This window comes from Sceloporus occidentalis, unplaced genomic scaffold (genome assembly GCF_023333645.1).
Source record: "Sceloporus occidentalis isolate IW3139 unplaced genomic scaffold, rSceOcc1.0.p SCAF_28, whole genome shotgun sequence".
NCBI lineage: Eukaryota > Metazoa > Chordata > Lepidosauria > Squamata > Phrynosomatidae > Sceloporus > Sceloporus occidentalis.
In genome coordinates this window covers 3550399-3557500 of record NW_028317008.1, presented here as the reverse complement: position 1 = coordinate 3557500, position 7102 = coordinate 3550399, and positions in this window count along the sequence as shown.

Here is a 7102-nt window from a genome sequence, read left to right as displayed (position 1 = left end):
TATATGTGTTATTGTGTGTGTTATGTTTGGTTGGTTGTGTATCAGAAGGAAAATAATGAAATGGAAAAGGAAATGGGAAAGGCAAATGAGTGGGCAATTGGCGACCCGCTCACCTGTTTCACCCCAGGGCAAAGCACCCAAACACTGTCAGTCTTAGACGTTTGGCAGCAGACTTCCAGAGCTCAGACACAAGGCCCTAGCGTAAGCTGGCCACTCCGGCGGAGGTAGCAGGCGTTGCCACACCGCAAACAGAGGCAGCCAGGGGGGAGAAACTGCCCTTACCATTAGGGACATTTTGGGCATGACTCTAGCCAGGAAGTGAACTGGCAGAGAAGAGATGCTGGCACCACCACCAGCAGCAGCATTGAAAAGGCGAATGAGTGGGCAATTGGCGACCCACTCACCTGTTTCACCCCAGGGCAAAGCACCCAAACACTGTCAGTCTTAGACGTTTGGCAGCAGACTTCCAGAGCTCAGACACAAGGCCCTAGCGTAAGCTGGCCACTCCGGCGGAGGTAGCAGGCGTTGCCACACCGCAGACAGAGGCAGCCAGGGGGGAGAAACTGCCCTTACAATTAGGGACATTTTGGGCATGACTCTAGCCAGGAAGCGAACTGGCAGAGAAGAGATGCTGGCACCACCACCACCACCACCACCACCAGCAGCATTGAAAAATTGGAAAGGCGAATGAGAGGGCAATTGGCGACCCGCTCACCTGTTTCACCCCAGGGCAAAGCACCCAAACACTGTCAGTCTTAGACGTTTGGCAGCAGACTTCCAGAGCTCAGACACAAGGCCCTAGCGTAAGCTGGCCACTCCGGCGGAGGTAGCAGGCGTTGCCACACCGCAGACAGAGGCAGCCAGGGGGGAGAAACTGCCCTTACAATTAGGGACATTTGAGGCATGACACTAGCCAGGAAGCGAACTGGCAGAGAAGAGATGCTGGCACCACCACCAGCAGCAGCATTGAAAAGGCGAATGAGTGGGCAATTGGCGACCCACTCACCTGTTTCACCCCAGGGCAAAGCACCCAAACACTGTCAGTCTTAGACGTTTGGCAGCAGACTTCCAGAGCTCAGACACAAGGCCCTAGCGTAAGCTGGCCACTCCGGCGGAGGTAGCAGGCGTTGCCACACCGCAAACAGAGGCAGCCAGGGGGGAGAAACTGCCCTTACCATTAGGGACATTTTGGGCATGACTCTAGCCAGGAAGCGAACTGGCAGAGAAGAGATGCTGGCACCACCACCAGCAGCAGCATTGAAAAGGCGAATGAGTGGGCAATTGGCGACCCACTCACCTGTTTCACCCCAGGGCAAAGCACCCAAACACTGTCAGTCTTAGACGTTTGGCAGCAGACTTCCAGAGCTCAGACACAAGGCCCTAGCGTAAGCTGGCCACTCCGGCGGAGGTAGCAGGCGTTGCCACACCGCAGACAGAGGCAGCCAGGGGGGAGAAACTGCCCTTACAATTAGGGACATTTTGGGCATGACTCTAGCCAGGAAGCGAACTGGCAGAGAAGAGATGCTGGCACCACCACCACCACCACCAGCAGCATTGAAAAATTGGAAAGGCGAATGAGAGGGCAATTGGCGACCCGCTCACCTGTTTCACCCCAGGGCAAAGCACCCAAACACTGTCAGTCTTAGACGTTTGGCAGCAGACTTCCAGAGCTCAGACACAAGGCCCTAGCGTAAGCTGGCCACTCCGGCGGAGGTAGCAGGCGTTGCCACACCGCAGACAGAGGCAGCCAGGGAGGAGAAACTGCCCTTACAATTAGGGACATTTTGGGCATGACTCTAGCCAGGAAGCGAACTGGCAGAGAAGAGATGCTGGCACCACCACCAGCAGCATTGAAAAATTGGAAAGGCGAATGAGAGGGCAATTGGCGACCCGCTCACCTGTTTCACCCCAGGGCAAAGCACCCAAACACTGTCAGTCTTAGACGTTTGGCAGCAGACTTCCAGAGCTCAGACACAAGGCCCTAGCGTAAGCTGGCCACTCCGGCGGAGGTAGCAGGCGTTGCCACACCGCAAACAGACGCAGCCAGAGGGGAGAAACTGCCCTTACCACTAGGGACATTTTGGGCATGACTCTAGCCAGGAAGCGAACTGGCAGAGAAGAGATGCTGGCACCACCACCACCACCAGCAGCAGCATTGAAAAATGGGAAAGGCGAATGAGTGGGCAATTGGCGACCCACTCACCTGTTTCACCCCAGGGCAAAGCACCCAAACACTGTCAGTCTTAAACGTTTGGCAGCAGACTTCCAGAGCTCAGACACAAGGCCCTAGCGTAAGCTGGCCACTCCGGCGGAGGTAGCAGGCGTTGCCACACCGCAGACAGAGGCAGCCAGGGGGGAGAAACTGCCCTTACCATTAGGGACATTTGATTCATGACACTAGCCAGGAAGCGAACTGGCATCGAAGAGACACTGGCACCACCACCAGCAGCAGCAGCAGAATTGGGAAAGGCGAATGAGTGGGCAATTGGCGACCCACTCACCTGTTTCACCCCAGGGCAAAGCACCCAAACACTGTCAGTCTTAGACGTTTGGCAGCAGACTTCCAGAGCTCAGACACAAGGCCCTAGCGTAAGCTGGCCACTCCGGCGGAGGTAGCAGGCGTTGCCACACCGCAGACAGAGGCAGCCAGGGGGGAGAAACTGCCCTTACCATTAGGGACATTTGATTCATGACACTAGCCAGGAAGCGAACTGGCATCGAAGAGACACTGGCACCACCACCAGCAGCAGCAGCAGAATTGGGAAAGGCGAATGAGTGGGCAATTGGCGACCCACTCACCTGTTTCACCCCAGGGCAAAGCACCCAAACACTGTCAGTCTTAGACGTTTGGCAGCAGACTTCCAGAGCTCAGACACAAGGCCCTAGCGTAAGCTGGCCACTCCGGCGGAGGTAGCAGGCGTTGCCACACCGCAAACAGACGCAGCCAGAGGGGAGAAACTGCCCTTACCACTAGGGACATTTTGGGCATGACTCTAGCCAGGAAGCGAACTGGCAGAGAAGAGATGCTGGCACCACCACCACCACCAGCAGCAGCATTGAAAAATGGGAAAGGCGAATGAGTGGGCAATTGGCGACCCACTCACCTGTTTCACCCCAGGGCAAAGCACCCAAACACTGTCAGTCTTAGACGTTTGGCAGCAGACTTCCAGAGCTCAGACACTAGGCCCTAGCGTAAGCTGGCCACTCCGGCGGAGGTAGCAGGCGTTGCCACACCGCAGACAGAGGCAGCCAGGGGGGAGAAACTGCCCTTACCATTAGGGACATTTGATTCATGACACTAGCCAGGAAGCGAACTGGCATCGAAGAGACACTGGCACCACCACCAGCAGCAGCAGCAGCAGAATTGGGAAAGGCGAATGAGTGGGCAATTGGCGACCCACTCACCTGTTTCACCCCAGAGCAAAGCATCCAAACACTGTCAGTCCTTGGCGTTTGGGAGCGGACTTCCAGAGCTCAGACACAAGGCCCTAGCGTAAGCTGGCTACATTGGCGGAGGTAGCAGGCGTTGCCACACCGCAGCAAGTGCAACCAGGGGGGAGAAACTGCCCTTACCATAAGGGACATTTGAGGCATGACACTAGCCAGGAAGCGAACTGGCAGAGAAGAGACACTGGCACCACCACCAGCAGCAGCAGCATTGGAAAAGGCGAATGAGTGGGCAATTGACGACCCGCTCACCTGTTTCACCCCAGGGCAAAGCATCCAAGCACTGTCAGTCCTTGGCGTTTGGGAGCAGACCTACAGAACTCAGACACAAGGCCCTAGCATAAGCTAGCTACACCGGCGGAGGTAGCAGGCGTTGCCACACCGCAGCAAGTGCAACCAGGGGGGAGAAACTACCCTTTCCATTAGGGACATCTGAGGCATGATTTCAGCCAGGAAGCGAACTGGCAAAAGATACTGGCACCACCACCAGCAGCAGCGTTGGAAACGGAAAAAGGTGAATGAGTGGGCAATTGACGACCCACTCACCTGTTTCACCCCAGGGCAAAGCATCCAAAGACTGTCAGTCCTAGGCGTTTGGGAGCGGACTTACAGAGCTCAGACACTAGGCCCTAGCGTAAATTGGCTACACCAGCGGAGGTAGCAGGCATTGCCACACCGCAGCAAGTGCAACCAGGGGGAGAAACTACCTTAAACATTAGAGAGAAAAAATTTAACTTTCCAAGCTAAGAGCTGGGTAACCCAATTTGGGCAGATTGAATTTAAGAAAGGCAATCTGCTCCATCAGATGAGGTGCCATGCGTGAGCGCTGTGGACTCAGTATGTTTCCAGTCATAGAAAACACGCGCTCACTTTGAACAGTGGTTGGCGGACATGATAGAAGCTGCTGCGCAACCCATGAGAGTGCAGGCCACACACTCTTCTTTTCATCCCAGTAGCTAAGAGGATCAACATTAGGAGCAGAAGGAACTTCACAGAGGTAAAGTTTGACCATTTCAGCAGCACTACTCTCCTTTCTGCTGCTAGCTCTGTCAGATGGTCCAACTATACTGCCAAGTGCCTCTTCCCAAAACGCAGCTGCTCCACTCAGCTGTGTTGTGCTGCTTGTGGCACTGCTGCTGATGCTGCTGCTAGGGGTAGCAGACCACATCATCTCTTCCTCCTCCTGCACCTCACCCTCCTCGGACAGCATTCCCATTTTACGCTGCCAGTCACGCACCTTGTTGACCAATTGCTCCCGGTAGCTACTGAGAACATTGAATTTCAAAGCTAGCTTTCCCTTAATTCTTGGATCACAAAGGCACGCTAGCATCATTTCGGGACTCTCTTCCATTCGCTTGCGAAGGTGTACTTTTAGCAGATCCTTCAGCTTCCTGACTATGGCTGCTACGTCAGGATGTAGAGTGCCACCTTGAACAGCCTCACGGTTTCCAAGGAACACATCCATCTTGCTGCCTAGATGGGAGAACACTGGGATTACCTGGGCCAGACTGGCAGTGTTTGAGCTTAAATTTTCTGTGGCATCCCTGAATGGTTTAAGGACTGCCACTAGCTGGGCGATCACTGTCCAATCCTCCCTATTCAATGGAGAGGTAATCCCAATATTGTGCTCTGAGGCAAGATTATGGATTGCCCTCTGCTGCTCCAAAATCCTCTCTAGCATGTCTAACGTGGAGTTCCACCGTGTACTGACATCCTGACGTAGGCAGTGTACGGGAAGACCTGACCTCTCTTGCTCTTCCCTCAAAAGTTGGCTAGCCTTAACACTATGGTGAAAGTGCCCAGCGATCTTTCTGCAGCGGGACAGAACTACTGCTGCCACATTAGTTCCTTCTGACATTGCTGCCTTCACTACAAGATGGATGATGTGGGCTGCACAGCGCACACCAACAATATGACCATCTCGCAGCGCTTTCACCATATTGGCACCTCCGTCAGTTACCACAAAACCAACTTCAACATTGGTGCCCGCCTCTGCTCCCACCCAAAGGCTAAACATTTTCCTAATCGCATGCAGAATATTTTGGGAAGTGTGCTTTTCATCCATCACTTCTGCATGGAGAAGGAATGATCGGTAGCCTGCTGCAGCAACTTCCTTAGACACACCGGGCTGCCACCAGTGTGCTGTCAAAGAAAGAAAGGCATGCTGGGCGCTAGGTGCACTCCACAAATCTGTAGTGAAATGAACACACTGACCAGCAGCCTTGGAAAGCTCCTCTTTCACTGCTGCAACACAGGACCGATACAGCGAGGGGACAATGTTCCTGCTGAAAGTGGAACGTGACGGAACTGTGTATTGTGGAGCCACAGCCGCCATCAATTGTTTGAAAGGCTCCCCTTCAATCATGGAGAAGGATGCCCCTCCAACAGCAATGAACTGACCAATAAGTCGCGTTACTTTATTGGCCTGCTGTTTGGGCATCGTTCTCTTGGAGTGGAATGCCCCAAATTCTTCCAGGGTGGGCTGGGCATGCAGTGCTCCAACCTGCCTTGGTCTCTGGCTGCCAGCACTAGTTGCTGCTGCTGCTGCTGCTGCTGCTATTGGCTCAGAAGAAGAAGCTGTTGGGGTTTTTCCACGGCCACCAGCTATGCTGCCTGCACTAAGTTTTACCTCTGCATCTTTCCCCAATAGCACAGCGTTGTGTTGAGTGCTGAGGTGATGCTTCATGCTAGCACTGGTAAAATGGCCAGACACTTTCCCTCTGCTTATTAGCTTCCCACAATGTTTGCACTTTCCATAGCGCCCTTCTTCAACATTTTCAAAGTGCTCCCAAATTGGGGCGCGCATAGCCTTGGAGTGTGCCTTGGGTGCTGCTCTTACTGCTCGGGGTGGATGAACAGAGGCAGAACTAGTGGTGGTGGGACTGGTGGTAACAGTACTGGCCATAGTGGGACTGCTAATTGCTTTAGATTTGCTAGGTTTTGCTGCTGCTGCTGGTGGTGGTGATGGTGATGATCGTAGCGGAGAAGGTGGAGGCTCAGGGGAAAATTGTGCACTAGTCATTTGGACACTGCTCCCTGAGGAATCTGATTCCTGACCACTCATCTCCTCTACTTCCTCTGGCTCATAGTCTAGCTCTTCATTAGCCAGATCGAATGGAATTCCTGCTAGGCTGGAGCTAAGACTGATATCGTCGTGAGACTCGTGACTAGTAGTAGTGCGAGCAGGAAGAATAGACTCTGCACTTGGCCTCTCAGTCTCAGGCTCCTCTGCTACCTCGCTAGGTGGAGTTCCACTATGTGTAGCCCTCTCTCTAACTGTCTTTACAAAAATTTTGTAAGGACTTGGTGGCTTGCTAGAGGTACTAGGAGGACATGGCGTGGCCGGTACCAGTGGGAACAGTAGGCGCAGCACTAGTGGTGGTAGAGGCGGGGGTGGTGGTGGTGGTGGTTTTCCCTACAAAGGAATGAGATCGCTTTGGTTTGGGACCCCTCTGAGTCTTGCTGCTAATTTGGCTCTGCTTGGTACCTTGCATGCTGCTGGTGGATGGGGAAGATGCTGCTTGGGGCAAAAGGCACTTCTTTTTAGTCACTGGGCTGGTACTACTTGTGCTACCCTTTAACTTTGAACGTGCTTCTGGTGCTTTAGGCTTTCCGTAAAAAACCATAGAGCTTGTGGGCCTAGCCGCACTACTAC